The sequence below is a fragment of the Hyperoodon ampullatus genome, assembly GCF_949752795.1.
Source record: "Hyperoodon ampullatus genome assembly, chromosome: 5".
Lineage (NCBI taxonomy): Eukaryota > Metazoa > Chordata > Mammalia > Artiodactyla > Ziphiidae > Hyperoodon > Hyperoodon ampullatus.
This window is the reverse complement of record NC_136918.1, coordinates 13082015-13102493: the sequence shown is the minus strand read 5'-3', so window position 1 is coordinate 13102493 and position 20479 is coordinate 13082015.

The following is a 20479-nucleotide window of genomic DNA, read 5'->3' as shown; positions in this document are numbered from 1 at the left end:
TCTGAGCCCATCCCTATTCTTATTGCCATAATAGGCACCCACTCTAATATATCTGGTATATGCTCTTGGATACATATGTAATTTTGAGAAATATAGATTATCTTTGTGTATGCTCTTTAAATATATATAAATTGTATTGTGCTATAGACTCACTCTATATCATTCATTCTGTTTCTTGCTTTTTTCTTTCAACATTTGGTTATAACATCTGTTCATGTTGTTAAGTATAATTCTAGTTCATTGTTTCCAAATGATGCACACTTTTTTCTAAAGAATTCATCCACCAGTTTTCACTTATTCATTTCCCCTTTAATGGGCACCTAGGTGACCTCTCAATTTTTACTACCACAAACATAAATACCTTCACACTCCTTCCCCTGAGACCTGCACATAGGTGTCTCTGGAGTATACATCCAAGAGTGGGATAAATGTGGAGTAAATGCAGACATTTTCACAGAGAGTGGAGTGAATCTATAAATAAATTTGTGAAGAATATAAATGTTACACATATTGAGTTTTCCAATCCATGAACATGTGACATCTCTATTATATAAATTTTCTTTAATTTATCTCAAAAATAACTAGTAGGTTTTTGAAGAAGTCTAGAAAATCTTTAATAGATTATACCTAGGTATTAGATAATTTTTATACTAATGTCAGTGCTTTATTTTTTAATTTCATTTTTGAATTTTTTGACTGTTTTAGAGATAGGAAATCAGAGGTGGTCTATATTGTTTCCACTTTACCATCTGTCTCTTGGGAGATGGACTGGCTTATATTTCCTTCTTGTATCCACAGGAAGGAACACATTGCATATGCTAAACAAAATTTTGTTGAATAAATAAATGAAGATTTTGGAGGAGCATAGATACTTATGTAGTTCGTGAGCTCACTCCGGGGTTGTGCTGGTGCTCCGTCTTGTGGTTTTAATCAATAATCCTTAGCAACAGCTTCCTCTCATGCTAAAATAGAGATGACTTGGCCCAAATGCATAGTGTTAAATTATTTCATCATAAATCATAAGTCTCCACTCGCAATACCAAAGACAAGCATTATTTCCAATACTAAACCCACAAAAGAATGTAATACACAGGAGCTGCATAAAAAATCACAGCCTTGTCTACTGACTTTCAAATTCTGTCAAACTGACATCTCTGAAAATTTTTAGAGATTGTGCAAAAGCCAAAAGCACAAATAAGGCAACAATCCTCAAAGTTTAATTCTCTCAACAAAGCACTTTCTTTTTTAATGAAACACACTGCTGTACTCTACACCTGTGAGAAAGCCCAAGAACAGAACTCTGGATTCCCTTCATTCAGAACCTGATAACCCATCCAAAGTTCCAACTGTTTTTAATAAACATTCTCACATAATCCAAGAAATAGAAAATGCAAACAAGTTGGTCATGGGCACTAAAGTGAGACAGTTTCTGGGTGATTATTCAAATCAAATATCTGGCTCTGTTTCTTGGGATGAGGTATCTGCCAACTGTCAAATGTCAGGCTGGATGAGGCTGGAGGAGAGAAGAGGAAGAGCAGACTGGGGAAGAGGGGTCCTTCTGTTTACATAGTCACATTTCAGCACCATCCATGCAATGTTGTCAAGAAGCATCAGTGTCTTTTGCCTAATATTCAGTTCAATCCTACCATCTGGACAGTTCAACCCACTTCTGCAGATTAAAGCCCAATGCAGTCAATATGTTTGCTTTGCTTTTTTTTTTTTTTTTTTTGGTCACTGTTTAATATAAAGGTTAATGATTGTTACCCTTGTTTCTACAATTCTCTATTTCTGCATCAAAATAAAAAGCAATAGTCACTTGCTTTCCTTTCAGAGACGATGGGCAAAAGACATCTTTTAGCATTTCATTAGATGAAATATTTTTCTACTGAGAGAAGTGTTCCTTAGTGCAATCTCATTTGACTTAAATTTTTGGAGCATGTTACCAATCATTGTTTTGTACATAGTCTTTTCTATGAAAATTCCTAACCCTTAAAATCTGTCAAGACCTTGCTTCAGTGACAAATATGCTGATTGTATGGGAAACATATTTGAAGGCAAGCCCATTGTTTAATCTTTTCCAAGATACAGAGATTTTGTAAAATAGAACTAAAACCAAAGAAAATACACTAAACTTGAATATAAACTTTATGTAAGTGTCTGACAAAATCTGTACTCATTATCAAAACTGTGATCCAAAAATAGCAAATGGGCTCTTCTGTTTAATAAATTAGATAACATGATATTGAGTAAACCAAAATGATTATTTACATTGTAATACAAGCTTCATCATTAAAGGAAGATAGTAAAATCCTCTTCAAAACTTCAGCATAAAATTTCATCTTTACTATACACATAGAAAAAAATCTGAAATCCATTACTTTGCATAAAAAATTTAATAAGAAAAATGAACTTGCCATTTGAAATGGTTCAGAACTTTTTAAATGCATGAAATGTACATGGACCCAAGATAGAACACAATAAAGCATTATAAGTTCCAGTGACAATTTTTGAGAGGTATATTACTGGCTTGCAATCCTACAAAAATACTTAGTCTTAAAAACATTTTGTTGTTGTGATGTAGACAAATGCACCAGAAGGCTTTTAATCAAATTATATTAATTAATGACTTTTAAAGATACAATCTGAGACAATGTAGAAGAGCTTATATACTGAATTATATATTATGTACAATATTATATACTTATATTATATATTATTATTATATATTCAATATTTATTGAAGGGGAAAGCCGATTTATCTATGAAAACTTTCTGGTACTTTTTACTTTTTTATAAAATAGAATTTACTCAATGAAACTAAAAGCTGATTCTTTGAAAAGATAAACAAAATTGATAAACCTTTAGCCAGACTCATGAAGAAAAAGAGGGAGAGGGCTCAAATCAATAAAATTAGAAGTCAAAAAGGAAAAGTTACAATAGACACCACATAAATACAAAGGATCATAAGAGACTACTACAAGAAACTATATGCCAATAAAATGGACAACCTAGAAGAAATGGACAAATTCTGAGAAAGGTACAATCCCCTAATACTGAGACCAATCATAAATACTGAAATTGAAACTGTGATTTAAAAACTCCCAACAAACAAAAGTCCAGGACCAGATGGCCTCACAGGCAAATTATATCAAACATTTAGAAAAGAGTTAACACCTATGTTTCTGAAACTATTCCAAAAAACTTGTAGAGGAAGGGACACTCCCAAACCCATTCTATGAGGTCACCATCACCCTGATATCAAAAAAAGACAAACATAACAAAAAAAAAGAAAATTACAGGCCAATAGCACTGATGAACTTAGATGCAAAAATCCTCAACAAAATACTAGCAAACAGAATCCAACAATACAGTAAAAGGATCATATACCGTGATCAAGTGGGATTTATCCCAGGGATGCAAGGATTTTTCAGTATCTGCAAATCAATCAGTGTGATACACCACATCAACAAATTGAATAAAATTCATATGATCATCTCAATAGATGCAGAAAAAGCTTTTGACAAAATTCAACAGCCATTTATGATAAAAACTCTCCAGAAAGTGGGCATAGAGGGAGTCCACCTCAACAAATAAAGGCCATATATGACAAATCTACAGCTAACATCATACTCAATGGTGAAAAGCTAAAAGCATTTCCTCTAAGATCAGGTACAAGACAAGAATGCCCACTCTCACCACCTTTATTCAACATAGTTTTGGAAGTCCCAGCATGGAAATCAGAGACGAAAAAGAAATAAAGGGAATCCAAACTGGAAAAGAAGAAGTAAAACTGTCACTATTTGCAGATGACATGATACTATATATAGAAAATCCTAAAGATGCTACTAGAAAACTACTAGAGCTCATCAATGAATTTGGTAAAGTTGCAGGATACAAAATAAATACACAGAGATCTGTTGCATTTCTATACACTTACAATAAAAGATCAGAAAGAGAAATTAAAGAAACAATTCAATTTACCATCTCATCAAAAAGAAAAAAAATATCTAGGAATGAACCTACCTAAGGAAGCAAAAGACCTGTACTCAGAAATCTATAAGATACTGATGAAAGAAATCAAAGATGACACAAACAGATGTTCTTGGATTGGAAGAATCAACATTGTCAAAATGGAGGATCCTTAAAAAACTAAAAATAGAGTTACCATATGATCCAGCAATCCCACTCCTGGCATATATCTGGAGAAAACTCTAATTCGAAAAGACACATGCACCCCAATATTCATTGCAGCACTATTTACAATAGCCAAGACATGGAAACAACCTAAATGTCCATCACAGAGGAATGGATAAAGAAGATGCGGTACAGAGAGACCTTCAAGATGGTGGAAGAGTAAGACATGGAGATCACCTTACTCCCCACAAATATATCAGAAATATATCTACATGTGCAACAATGCCTACAGAACACCTACTGAACGTTGGCAGAAGACCTCAGACTTCCCAAAAGGCAAGAAACTCTCCCACGTACCTGGGTAGGGCAAAAGAGAAAAGAAAAAACAGAGACAAAGAATAGGGATGGGACCTGCACCAGTGGGAGGGAGCCGTGAAGGAGGAAAGGTCTCCACACGCTAGGAAGCCCCTTCACGGGCGAAGACTGTGGGTGGCGGAGGGGGGAGCTTCGGAGCCACAGAGGAGAGTGCAGCAGCAGGGGTGCGGAGGGCAAAGCGGGGTGATTCTCACACAGAGGATTGGAGCCGACCGGCACTCACCAGCCCAAAAGGCTTGTCTGCTCACCTGTCACCTGGGACGGGTAGGGGCTGGGAGCTGAGTCTCAGGCTTCTTTAGAGGTCAGATCCCAGGGATAGGACTGGGATTGGCTGTGTGAAGGGGGCTAGTGCACCACAGCTAGCCAGGAGGGAGACTGGGAAAAAGTCTGGACCTGCCTAAGAGGCAAGAGACCATCGTTTCGGGGTGCGCGAGGAGAGGGGATTCAGAACACTGCTTAAACGAGCTCCAGAAAAAGGCACGAGCTGCGGCTATCAGCAGAGACACCAGAGACGAGCATGAAACACTAAGGCTGCTGCTGAAGCCACCAAGAAGTCTGTGTGAAGGCACAGGTCACTATCCACACCTCCCCTCCTGTGCAGCCCGCCACTGCCAGGGTCCCATGATCCAGAGACAATTTCCCCGGGAGAATACAACCCGGGAGAACACACCCCAGGAGAACACACAGTGCGCTTCAGGCCATTGAAACGTCATGCCAGGCTCTGCCACCGCAGGCTCACCCCACATTCCATACCCCTCCCTCCCCCTGGCCTGAGTGAGCCAGAGCCCCCTAATCAGTTGCTACTTTAACCCCATTCTGTCTGGCTAGAGAAAAGACGCCCTCAGGTGACCTACACGCAGAGGCGGGGCTAAAACCAAAGCTGAACTCCAGGAGCTGTGCGAACAAAGAAGAGAAAGGGAAATCTCTCCCAGCAGCCTCAAGATCAGCGGATTAAATCTCCACAATCAACCTGAGGTACCCCGAATGTGTGGAATACCTGAATAGACGAATCATCCCAATATTCAGGTGGTGGACTTTGGGAGCAACGAAATATATATTTTTTTCCTTTTTATCTTTTTGTGAGTGTGTATGTGTATGCTTCTTTGACTGATTTTCTCTGTATAGCTTTTCTTTTACCATTTGTCCTAGTGTTCTGTCTGTCCGTTTTTTTTTCTCTCTTTTGGTTTTTTGGGTTTTTTTTAGTATAGTTTTTAGATCTTCTTATCATTTGTGGATTTGCTTTTTGGTTTGGTTGCTCTCTCCTTTCTTTCTTTCTTTCTTTTCCTTCTTTCCTTCTTTCCTTCTTTCTTTTCTTTCTTTCTCCCTTTTCTTCTGAGCCATGTGGCTGACAGGGTCTTGGTGCTCCAGCCGGATGTCAGTCCTGTGCCTTTGAGGTGGGAGAGCCGAGTTCAGGACACTGGTCCACAAGAGACCTCCCAGCTCCACGTAATATCAAACAGTGAAAGCTCTCCCTGAGAGCTCCATCTCAACGTTAACACCCAGCTCCACTAAATGGCCAGCAATCTACAGTGCTGCACTCTCTATGCCAAACAACAAGCAAGACAGGAAAACAACACCACCCATTAGCAGAGAGGCAGCCTAAAATCATAATAAGTTCACAGAAACCCCAAAACACACCACCGGAGACGGTACTGCCCAAAAGAAAGACAAGATCCAGGCTCATCCACCAGAACACAGGCACTAGTCCCCTCCACCAGGCAGCCTACACAAACCACTGAACCAACCTTAGCCACTGGGGGCAGACACCAACACCAACAGGAACTACGAACCTGTAGCCTGCAAAAAGGAGAACCCAAACACAGTAAGTTAAGCAAAATGCGAAGACAGAGAAACACACAGCAGATGAAGGATCAAGGTAAAAACCAACCAGACCAAACAAATGAAGAGGAAATAGGTAGTCTACCTGAAAAAAAATTCAGAGTAATGATAGTAAAGATGATCCAAACTCTTGGAAATAGAATGGAGAAAATACAGGAAACGTTTAACAAGGACCTAGAAGAACTAAAGAGCAAACAAACAATGATGAACAGCACAATAAATGAAATTAAAAATTCTCTAAAGGATTCAATAGCAGAATAAATGAAGCAGAAGAACGGATAACTGACCTGGAAGATAAAATAGTGCAAAGAACCACTGCAGAGCAGAATTTTAAAAAGAGGAATGAAAAGAATTGAGGACAGTTTCAAAGACCTCTGGGACAACATTAAATGCACCAACATTCAAATTACAGCGGTCCCAGAAGAAGAAGACAAAAACAAAGGTACTGAGAAAATATTTGAAGAGATTATAGTTGAAAACTTCCCTAATATGGGAAACGAAATAGTTAATCAAGTCCAGGAAGTGCAGAGAGTCTCATATAGGATAAATCCAAGGAGCAACACAGCAAGACACATATTAATCAAACTATCAAAAATTAAACACAAAGAAAAAATATTAAAAGCATCAAGGGAAAAGCAATAAATAACATAAAAAGGAATCCCCATAAGGTTAACACTGATCATTCAGCAGAAATTCTGCAAGCCAGAAGGGAATGGCAGTACATATTTAAAGTGATAAAAGGGAAAAAACTACAACCAAGATTACTCTACCCAACAAGGATTTCATTCTGATACGGCAGAGAAGTTAAAAGCTTAACAGACAAGCAAAAGCTAAGAGAATTCAGCACCAACAAACCAGCTTTAGAACAAATACTAAAGGAACTTCTCTAGGCAGGAAACACGAGAAGGAAAAGACCTACAATAACAAAACACAAAACAATTGAGAAAATGGTAATAGGAATTTACATATCGATAATTACCTGAAATGTAAATGGACTAAATACTCCATCCAAAAGACACAGACTGGCTGAATGGATGCAAAAACAAGACCTGTATATATGCTGTCAACAAGAGACCCACTTCAGACCTAGGGACACATACAGAATGAAAGTGAGCAGATGGAAAAAGATATTCTAGGCAAACGGAAATCAAAAGAAAGCTGGAGTAGCAATTCTCATATTAAACAAAATAGACTTTAAAATAAAGACTATTACAAGAGACAAAGAAGGACACTACATAATGATCACAGTATCAATCCAAGAAGATAAAACAATTGTAAATATTTATGCACCCAACATAGGAGCACCTCAATACATAAGGCAAATGATAACATCCGTAAGAGGGGAAATTGACAGTAACACAATCATAGTAGGGGACTTTAACACCCCAGTTTCACCAATGGACAGATCATCCAAAATGAAAATAAATAAGGAAACACAAGCTTTAAAGGACACATTAAACAAGATGGACTTAATTGATATTTATAGAACATTCCATCTGAAAACAATGGAATACACATTCTTCTCAAGTGCTCATGGAACATTCTCTAGGATAGATCACATCTTGGGTCACAAATCAAGCCTCGATAAATTTAAGAAAATTGAAATTGTATCAAGTATCTTTTCTGAACACAACGCTATGAGACTTCTTATCAATTACAGGAAAAAATCAGTAAAAAATAGAAAACACATGGAGGCTAAACAATACACTACTAAATAACGAAGAGATCACTGAAGAAATCCAAGAGGAAATCAAAAATTACCTAGAAACAAATGACAATGAAAACACGACAACCCAAAACCTATGGAATGCAGTAAAAGCAGTTCTAACAGGGAAGTTTATGGCAATACAATCTTACCTCAAGAAACATGAAAAATCTCAAATAAACAACCTAACCTTACACCTAAAGCAATTAGAGAAAGATAGAAAAAAAAGAAAACCCCAAGTTAGCAGCAGGAAAGAAATCATAAAGATCAGATTAGAAATAAATGAAAAAGAAATGAAGGAAACAATAGCAAAGATCAATAAAACTAAAACTGCTTCTTTGAGAAGACAAACGAAATTGATAAACCATTAGGCAGACTCTTCAAGAAAGAAAGGGAGAAGACTCAAATCAACAGAATTAGAAATGATAAAGGAGAAGTAACAATTGACACTGCAGAAATACAAAGGATCATGAGGGATTACTAAAAGCAACTATATGCCAATAAAATGGACAACCTGGAAGAAATGGACACTTTCTTAGAAAAGCACAACTTTTCCAGACTGAACTAGGAAGAGAAAGAAAATATAAACAGACCAACCATGAGCACTGAAATTGAAACTGTGTTAAAAATCTTCCAACAAACAAAAGCCCAGGACCAGACAGCTTCACAGGTGAATTCTATCAAACATTTAGAGAGGAGCTAACACCTATCCTTCTCAAACTCTTCCAAAATATAACAGAGGGAGGAACACTCCCAAATTCATTCTATGAGGCCACCATCACTCTGATACCAAAACCAGACACAGATGTCACAAAGAAAGAAAACTACAGGCCAATATCACTGATGAACATAGATGCAAAAATCCTCAACAAAATACTAGCAAACAGAATCCAACAGCACATTAAAAGGATCATACACCATGATCAAGTGGGGTTTATCCCAGGAATGCAAGGATTCTTCAATATATGCAAATCAATCTACATTATACACCATATTAACCAACTGAAGGAGAAAAACCATATGATCATCTCAATAGATGCAGAAAAAGCTTCTGACAAAGTTCAACACCTATTTATGATAAAAATTCTCCAGAAAGTAGGCATAGAGGGAACTTACCTCAACATAATAAAGGCCATACATGACAAACCCACAGCCAACATTGTCCTCAATGGTGAAAAACTGAAACCATTTCTACTAAGATCAGGAACAAGACAAAGTTGTCCACTCTCAGCACTATTATTCAACATAGTTTTGGAAGTTTTAACCACAGCAATCAAAGAAGAAAAAGGAATCCAAATCGGAAAAGAAGAAGTAAAGCTGTCACTGTTTGCAGATGACATGATACTATACAAACAGAACCCTGAAGATGCTACCAGAAAACTACTAGAGCTAACCAATGAATTCGGTAAAGTAGCAGGATACAAAATTAATGCACAGAAATCTCTTGCATTCCTATACACTAATGATGAAAAATCTGAAAGTGAAGTTAAGAAAACACTCCCATTTACCATTGCAACAAAAAGAATAATATATCTAGGAATAAACCTACCTAAGGAGACAAAAGACCTGTATGCAGAAAATTATAAGACACTGATGAAAGAAATTAAAGATGATACAAACAGATGGAGAGATATCTATTTGTATATAGATATCACTATATATCTATATACAAATATATCTATAAGTCACATTCTATTGTAAATCTGAGTAACGTGTTTAGAGACTCTGGATTCTTTTATCTTCCTCTGAAGTGTGTTGGCATGTGTTCTAGCAGAGAGTAAATTTAGACTAATCACATTGATCTTGAGGAGCCTCACTTTTATACTTTGTTAAGATGAGACTATTGCCTGAATATAGATTTTCTTCTTAAACTGGGGCCTTTCTGGTATTTCAATAGACAGCTTGAGGTTTTTATCTAATCTCTAACTTGGTGAGACTGAAAGTCCAACACTTTTTTCCCTGGCAGTGGAAAGCAGCTGAAATCTCTGTCCCACTTTTTCTAATTTTCAGCTATCCCTTTCTGCTTGGCTTCTCTAAGTACTCCTTGGTCTTGCTCAGTTCAGAGGACAATTAAGGATCTGGAGGGAGTTTATATGTAGATATGGCATCCTTCCTGCTTTGGATCTCTATCCTCTTGGATCAATCCCTGTTCAATTTTCCAGCTATTCTGGCAGTCTCAACCTCTATCTTTTGACAGTTTGTAGTACTCTGTTGCTTTGATGGCCCCCAATGAGCCATATCCCCCTTTATTCATGTCCTTGTATAGGTCATTCCCCTTTTTTTCTAAACTGGTCCTGTTACTGCTTTGACCAATAGAATGTGGAGGAAGTGTTGTTTTGGCATCTCCAAGTCCAGGATTTAAGAAAATTTTGCCAAGTTCTTCTATTTCACTTTGCAGGATGCCAGTTACCATATGAGACGTCAACTATTCTGAGACTGTTTTACTGTGACATGACCAACCTTGTCAGATGGAGGGATAACATGGAGGAGAAACAAGGTCTCAGATCAACAGCTGTAGCTGAGCTCCCAACTGAGAATGAGCACTAACTTGACAGCCATGTAAAGGAGGCCATTTTAGAGGTAGATCCTTGAGTCTCAATAGAGTTTTCCCAGGTGACACTATATGGAGCAAAGATAATCTGTCTCCACAAAGCCTTCCCCAACTTGTAGAATTTATTTTCCCCTAAATATCTTCATTAAATAATAAGCATATATTTTTCATATAAAAATAAATATACTCACAATTTTAAAATAACACCGAATTACATATATAAAAATGGAAATCACTCATATGCTGGTCACCCACAACTACTTCCCTGCCAAAATTAATTTCTAATGATACCTGGATTGTTGCATATATTTTCAAATGATTTTACATATATGTATGCCTTCATATAAACTCATATGTATATATATATTTATATATATTTGTATTTTTATATATATTCACTTATATCATAAGTCAAATTACTATGAATAAAACAGATAAAAAGTACTATTTTGTCTTCTTTATATTATGTATAATATATATCATTTTTATACACCTACCAATAAAAATACATTTACCTTATTTGATTTAACTGTTGTATTATTTTATGTTATAATTTATATTAAGTATGTGACAGATTTTAAGAATAAGCATACGGGTATTTAGATTATTTTTAACTTTGGGGGTCACTAATACTGCTCTATTTAAATTCCTTGTTTGGATATATATACATAGACACACACACACACACACACACACACACACACAGAGTCATACACATACTTAGGCAAATATTTCTGTATAATAGACTCTTTCAAGCGGACCTCTTGAGTAAAGGAATTTTAATCTTTTGAAGTTTAATTAGATATTGCAAGTTGCTTTTCATAAGACAGTAATGTGTAAGAGACTTTAATATCTCAAACCCTTATAACACTAGATACTGTGAATCTTAAATATTTTTGCCAATATTATAAGCAAAACTGACATCTCACTGCCATTTCAGTTTGTATATTCCTGACAATTAGTGAGTTATGCATTTTTTTTGCATTTCTTTGCCCTTGTGTATTTCTTCTTTTGTCACTTGGCCATACTTAAATTTTGCCCAATTTTTAAATTGTGATTATAATTTTCTATTAACTTCTAAGGGATTTTAGACAAATTATGTATCGCAATTATTTGTCTCATATTTTTCAAGTATTTTCTCCAAATTCGTTACTTTTTGTTGATGCCACTTTAATTATTTCTCCTCTGTAGATAACCTAGGTTGTGTGCGTATGTGTGTTTGCCTGCATGCTTGTTTTTTTCTGCAGCATTATTTTTTTTTATAATTGTACCATTACCTTCTTTGTTCTGAAGTTTCACCACATTGAGTCTACTCGTCTGGTTTTTCATTCAGCGTGAAGACATGTCTTCCTTTCCTCTGAAGCATTTCACTCCTCATTTCTTGTTCCTGCCTTTTGGAATGCACACACCTTTGACACTGGGACTTCTACATCTATCAACATGTCTTCATCTACCTCTCTGGCCTTTTGTTTTACATAGTGAGGTATATATTACATCAATATCAAAATTCTATTCTTTTAAAAAGCCCTCTGCATAAAAATGTGAACCTGAAGGCTGACAGTTTTTAGTAACCTCTTTAAGCACCCAGAAAAACCAATATACTCATCCCTTTGTTGATACAGTACATACTTTAATGTATCTACACACAATTCTGACCAGCTGCTGAATTATAATTCAAGATCTTCCCCACTTTACTTTGTTGAAAATGTTGTATTTCAGTTTCGGTAAGTAAATATACCTCTTTAGTGTATAAACACCAGCCAAAGTAATACATTCTATGAAGTTTGGATATTAGAGAAACATTCTGTCCATTAGGGCTCTCATTCCTTAGCATAATCGTTCAGCTCACTAATTTTATCTTCTGCTTTGACAATTTGGTTACATTTTCCATAATTGAATTTTATACTTTGATGATCAGTTTCTGATTTCTTATCCTAGCTTATTCTTGTTATCGTTGCTGATGAGTGTTGTTAATGAACACTGCCTTCTTTCCTCCCTTGAAGGTTACTGCTTATATTTATGTTATTTTCTATTTTCCCTTTTAACTCTGTTCATTGGGAGCCATTTACTATATTTACTCATTTGGTCCCTTTCTTTCATGGTGTTGTTTTTTTCTCAAAAGGTAGGTGATTTTAGATTAGCGATTCTTATTTTCTGTTGAGGTTCTAATTTGAATAGGCACTTCAAGCCAAAATAGAAATTTTATTTTGTCTTTTTTGAAGCTTTATCTTGCTTATATTCTTTGTTGTGGTTTATTCAGGTCTAGCTTTTTTGTTAACTCAATTCCATCTATTTTCTGTCTTACAGGAATTCCTCATAATTTCTGGTTTACTGTGTATTTATATCATAAGAGAGAAAGAGATACTTATGTATGATATATCTTCTTTAGCTTTATAATACTTTAAAACTTTTTGAAAATTAAATACATATTTTCATTTGGAAGAGAGACAAATTTGTATGCAATATGCCATTTTGGCCCAGTTCCTACCTGTTTTTCAGCTGCTAGTATAATCATTAATATACATTTTATATCTTTTCATTACACTAATATAGTTCTGACACCGAATTCCCATGTGTGGGTTTTTTTCTCACACTGCCAAACAATTCTAACACCAGCTGGGTGTCCTACAATTCAAGTCAATCCTGACACCGTCTACCTGGAGATAGCATCAGATCTCACAGGTTAGGGGCTCAGTCCTACAAGACTGCCTCCTCACCATTAAGATGCCAATTGCCAACTGCAAGTCCAGGTTTTCACTTGTGCTTCTGAGCAACCAGCTATAAGTTGGAGGTTCCAATGACCCTTTCCTTGGGTTCGATTAATTTGCTACAGTACCTCACAGAACTCCAAAACATTTACTTACTAGATGATTGGTTTTCTGTAATAAAAAGCATATGACTCAGAAACAGCCAGATGGAAGAGATGCATAGGGCAAGATATGGGAAAAGGGTGAGGAACCTCCTTGCCTCTCTGAGAGAACCATGCTCTCCAAATCACCATGTGTTTACCAACCATGATTTTAGGAGCTCTACACCAGGAATGAGGATGAAGACCAAATATATATTTTTATGTATTTTATACATATCTATTATATATAACAACATATTATTATAAATCGTAATATCACAACTAATCATTATTTTTGAAATTATACAACTGTATTGATAATATGATGATCTAAGGGTAGTATTGTTGAAGTATTACTGGTCTCAGATGGTGATTTTTAATCCAAACACGATCTTTTTTTTAGGTGAAAGAATTGGATGCCACTGACATTTCATTATTTGTATTTCTAGTATTTCCAATATTGTTTGCATTTGTAAAATATAGATGCAATCTATGATAGAAGCCCAGCCCTATTTTCCTTACATCAAATAATAAATGATAATCTTCATGCCCAATGAATGACAAGATTGAAATTCTACTACAGTCTAAGATCATATATATGAAAAGTATTATTATTTCACTCTTTCTTGTTAAAATTAAATGTCTTCGAAGAAAAGGATTTTTTTAAATTTTTTTATAGGCATCTTCTATTTAATGGATGAATTACTTAGAGTTCATCAAACAGTTAACATTTTCATGTGTTCGATGCTTGTGCCTAGGATGACCCCTCTGCTTAGATTTCTCATACTCCTCCTCTGCTGACTGACTCATTCTTCTTCAAGACCCAGTTAAAGGTGTGCCCCCTCATGGAATGGATCCTCTATAGCCCAACATCCCCCAACTGTGCAACCTGCAGGTTAGATGCACTATATTCTCTCCAGAGCATAGGTTTATCACTTCATGTACTGCACTGCATTATGGGTCTCCTACCTGTGCCTGAGAGCACCTTCAAGTGTACATCTTTGTATCTCCGATGCCTAGTTTGTACTAATACCTCAAAAACACCCAACTATCTTCTAAGCCAGATAATGAGCTCCTTGAGAGCAAGGACCCTGGCTCTTTTGCCTTTGTTTTCCTGGCATAGTAGCAATCATTGCAATATTTGTACCATGCCATGACTCTTGTAAGTAATAATTGTATATACTTTTTATTCATCTATTCATTACAACAAACCTGTGAGATGGGTAATATTATTCTATACATTTTAAAGAGCAAGAAAATGAAGGCACAGAGAGATTAAGTAAACTCTCCAAGGTCACACAGCTAGTCAGTGTCAGAACAAATATTCAAACCCAAAGAGTTCAGTTCCAGAGTGTATGCACTTAATACTATGCCTAAGTACAAGCTTGATAACACTGATTCAATGAATATGCATCAGAAGTGTGCAAAGCATACTGTGAATTCTCAAATAAATTTCATAGTTTCTAAGGAACATTTACTCTAAAAATTTGTATTTATAAAAGTGAACAGGATAAAGACACATAATTTATTCAAAGTTCTGCAGCAATTTTTCTATGATATTAACTAGTAAACAAGTGTTTTAAACAATTTTAAATTAAATTTAAGAAAAAATTTGCAACATGTGCTGCTTATTGGGAATAAATTTTACCATATCACTATCTTTCTAAATCAATGTAAATAATCTAACAGTTGGATTTGGATAGATAGTATCTCAATATAAAGAAGTCCAGTTTCAGTACTTGCAAATGTTTTCTTAAATTTCAGGGTAAGATCCACCTATTCTTTGAATAAATAGGCATAAAAAATCAACTAGAGATTAAAATTCAAGCATCAACAAATTTTGTACTGCATTGGAAGAAATGCTTTTGTTTTTAACCCTGTATATAAACACAGAATATGTAAAGGTTTAAAAAATTGATCTTTGTTAAACTCCATATCTATGAATATTTGAGATTCATTTTTATATATGTTTTCAACTGTGTCTTGTTTGAGAATGGCAAATGGAGAAAAATGTGTACATGTCTTCTTTATTCTGACAAACATTCTGTAGAATAAGCTTTTAAAATACTGCCGATTTAAATAAATGTTAATTCAGGTTTTTCGCATCAGAAGTAAACTCATTAACTCAATAAACCAGCACTTGCAAAGATCACACCCTACAACACACACTCACACACAAAGTTAAATACATGTTTCTCTGCAATGCTGAGGTATTTCATTCCAGCCGTCCTAACTCCCTGTGCATGGAAGTAATACTACTACACATCCCTAGGTTTATTTCACTTCCTTTTTTCTCTTCTCAATCATTGTCGTAAAAATAAATGAATATTGTTCCACTGTGCATGCTTTTTACACTGCTCATGATGCGAGTGGATTCGTGATAACCCATTTATTTTCTTTTCTTCTAACCATCTTTGCAGCAAGAATGGGATGCCTGAATTTTAATGCCTAATATGATCTTTGGAAGACTATAAACTTTTAATAGACTTTAAACATAAAGTGAGGGAGAGGATAAATAGCAGGAAAGTCTGGGTTTGTTCCAGGAAATCCTGATTAATAGCCTTCTGATTGTGTCAGACCACCCTGAATATTTTCTGAAAACAATCGGTTCACTTTATGGCCAAATAAATCGTAACTGAACTTACCAATTTCTAACCAAATAAAAATCTACATGAGAGGAAAGGGCAGAAGAACACACATTTCTTTATATGAGAAAGCATCTAGGACATGTCTCATTTTATTTGCACTCTGCACTATTTATTCCTGTCAATTTCATGTGATAATCACAACAGGTTTATACGACAGAGGTTTTCTTTTTAGACTTGCCCTCTCTGTGAATTGTTCTTGGGTAACTACAAATTAACAGAAAGTCAGAAATATTCAACATTGTTTTTAAAATCTCAAGGGTAAAATATTGCCTAATTTCAGTGGTATGCAAGCACAGAATTTAAAGTCTCCTTGGAAAGAAAAATCCCTTCTGTAAGATCACCTTTAGCGATGTTTACTATGTGACTTGAAATTTTCTTCTCTGTTTCAAAAATTTTCTAAATAAATTTTAAGCATTATGATGTTTATAGCTTTTAAAAATAAGTCAGGCTTTCAAGGCCTGAATGTAAGAAAAATACAAGTGTGCTTTATAATCAGAAAAAAAATGGACTTAGGCACTGATAAGGTAAAGAAGGTTCAAATCACATATATTTGTTAATTTCTTTTTATTGACTCCTTTTTAAAATATAAAATGAATTTTTATTACATAAAAGAAAAGAATTGACATAATCTCTTGGAGTGATAAAATACTGTAAATGATCCTTCCAAAAGTGCATCTCCCTTTAAATAGATTGGAGAAGAAAAGAAAACAGTTTAAAAAATTAGTTAGTATTGCTACAATATACACAACCCCCTGAGCTTTGCCTTTTAAATCAGCATTCTGCTGTTAAATAATAAAAGAAAAGTCCCATTATTTTCCCAGCTTCACTTTGCTTAAAGTGATTGATGTAGAATTTTACTGCCATCCAATGGCAGCCGCCTAATATAGCTCAAGTTAATGTCTAAAGCTTTTTGACCAAATTGCAGTCTAGGGAATTTAACTTATGTAGTACACTCAGAACTTACATCAATACATCTCTGTTTGTTACTCAGTGAGAAAGAAATATGACTACAGTTTCAATTTATTGTGCGTTCTCCAAATTCAATTTAACAGTGAATTACTAATATTGCTGAACATAATTACCTAAATGAATAAATCAACCTAGGCTACTCACTAGAGAGAACATTCGAGCATAATATTAATTTTTACATGCACCTCATCATATTAGTTTAAAAGGTTTCTTTTTGCATTTAACAATCTTTTCCTACCAGGCAAAATGTCCTTTATTAAAAAACTATTCTCAGCTTTACTTCTGTTATTTGGAAGTCATTTGAATCTTTTTAGCTGCTACTGTACATCACATAATTTCTGATTAACATTAAATTGCATACTGTTTTAATTATAATCTCCATTCCTAAATGACTGAGTATTTAGATCATTTCTCAAAAAGGCAAAATAAAAATTATGTCTGATTGATATGAATGAGATTGTGCTTTAAATATCCAAGCTTATTTATCTGAAATTCCCAGTTTGAGGTAGAAGAGTTAGTGGGTAATAAACCAATTTTATTTTTCAGTAATATTAACTAAAATATAATAATTTTGATATTATTGGTAAATTGCTATTACAAATTGATATTATTTGAATAACTCTTCAGGAAAAATATATTTTATAATTTATATATGAATGATCCTTTGTTAAAATATAAAAAGTTTAGTTCTGTAATTATTTTAAATATAAGGCAAATTCAGATAAATATCTAGCTCATAATTTTAAAAGTCTTGCCAATATTTTTATTCAACTGAATGTTTCAAAGTTGTGTGTGTGTGTGTAAAAACAGCCCCAGGCTTTAAATATGTTTTGGTACTCTTGAACATCTGAGACCAATAATTCAATGGAACTGAAACACAATAACATATTTATTTTAACTGATTTTGCATTAGAACATTTAATTCCAACTTTCCTTTCAGTTAAAACCTCACAATGTTATTGTTTCTCTAAAAGATTTCCAAGTTAAGTCCAAAACATTTTTTAGAAAAATCCAGGCAGACTTCAAGCTGAGAAAGATTTTGTATGGAGCTTAAAACAATTTCAGGAATTTTGGATGGAACTAGATAAACTGAAGAGCATTTTCTGATATTAGATGAAATTTGAAGATTTAGTGTTTCCAGAATAAAGGAGGGGTGCCTCTGTGTTCGCTGGGAACCATAACGTTATAATATCTGATTGTAGAGGTATCACAAAGTTACAAATTTAAAGAAAACACTGTGACTTTGACAGATAAACAGTGAAGTTGGACATTTAATCCTAGAAATATCAAGCTAGTAGATACCGAAAACAAATTATTTCTTTTTCAAATTTTCCATTTCTCTATTGGGTTTGATTTCTGTTTCACAGATTTAATAATTATACCACCTTTTAAATCCTCCTTTCTAACCAGATGTTTTTGGTGTGGCAGCTGCAGATCTCAGTTTTAATAATTTCTGTAAAGGAAATCTAAAGTTCCGTAGACCTCAGACACGTTATTTAGAAGATTAGAAAATACACCTTAAAGATAATATTGTGAATAGAAAATTCAGTTGCTTAGTGTATTCGGGCATTTTAAGAAGTTTGAATAAATTTACACTAGTTCTCATCAAAAGTTCCATTCTACCTGTACTATATTTTATACATTACATATTTATATAGTGTAACTTATATACCATATATATACATAAATACAGATATATTTCTATACTAAAAACATTACCTTCAGAAATTTTTATATTTGACCTCCCTCTATTACTAAATTTTAGAAATGTGTGAATGATGTTTTAAAGGCACGAACTACAGTTTCACTTGATTTATATTCCTCTACAGATTCTCTTTATAACTGAAGGGTCTTTTGCTTTGCCATCAAACAATCACCCTGTCTAGTAAGCACAGGTTAGTATTTTCTCCACCTGCATGTGTATTTAAGCAATTAAACCAGAGTATAAACAGCATCTGCAGTTTTACTACTTAAAACTCATTTGTGAATAAGAACATTTCCATTGATATGATTTCTATATCTCTGCCTATCATTTTCTCATCCAGTGCAACAAATAAGTGAGACAAGTTAATTTCTTTACTCTATGTAAAATACGGAGAGTTTTGAAATGTTTCAATTACTCGAAACATCGTGTTCTAAAATGATTTGAATTTCCTTTTCATTAGGAAGAATACAAAGGACTATTTAAATATTATATACAGTGTGTTCACTCACTATAACTTGCATAAATATCTGCTTTGGTTTTAACCTAAGATAATAAGGGATACAATAATCAACTCACATCCATATCTTTTGTTTAATATGATAAAAGGACTGATATGAGAATCAGTACAGAAAAATATTGAATGAAATTGTGATCTTTAACAGTGGTATACACTACTGTATTAGTTCTTAACTCTAACTTTAGGAAACATATATTTTAGTGCATCAATGTATGACATACTATTAATTCACATTAAAATATACGTTTGTGTACTAAGTTTTTATGCCCATAATTAACCAGTATACTTATGGTGCCTTTTTCAGATGTAGAGAGTGAAGTAGGAAAAAAATAATGCACATATGCCAAGAGACAGGAATGAGTCAATTTCTAAGCTGTACATCTTTGCTGATATAAATGTTCCAAGATGTATTTAGATGTCTACTTCTTTATGCAATATGCACCTTGCTGCCAAACCTTTGTTCTCATATTTGCATTACATTTAAAAAAATTATTTGGATCAAAACCTGTTTACATTAAAGCTGTAATTTGTTACAATATTCTGTTTGCTCACTTCCTTGAAAAGAAAAATCTTACACCATGGGTAACACAGTTCCTATGCCATGACACAGAAGTTCCCACAGCTTTCCAATTTCATCAGAAATGGAAGAGCCCATTATGTTTCTGCCAGACAGCATTGCTGAAGGCTTCTGCCAGCCATCTAATAAAATGATAGCTATTCTGAGTTAAGCATTCTAATATAAGATCCTATCAAACCAAAGAATTTCAGAAGCACAGAGCTTCGTCTTTCTTCCTCCAAAGACAGCATCAAAATCTGATCAAGATAAAAGCAAAAACTTCGAATGAATATACACTGTATGATTAAAACCCTAAGTCCCTATGGTTTAAACCTTGAAGACATTTTAATTATCTATTTAACATCTTGCTATTTCTGGAATTCTGACTGAGAATGTTTCTGACATAGTATTTCATGGAATGTCCTTTTCTCATACTGAGCTGCTTTTATACTCCAGATGTAAACACAAAAGCTTGCCTTTCATCTTTTTAAACTCCATCACATAAAAGGAAAGGTAAAAACCCTAAAGACCACTTTTTCACTGAGTCTCCTATACATAATATAAATTATAAAACTAATAATTTCTCTTAAATATAGAAATCTCATTATTTTCTTTAAATTTTATGTACTTCT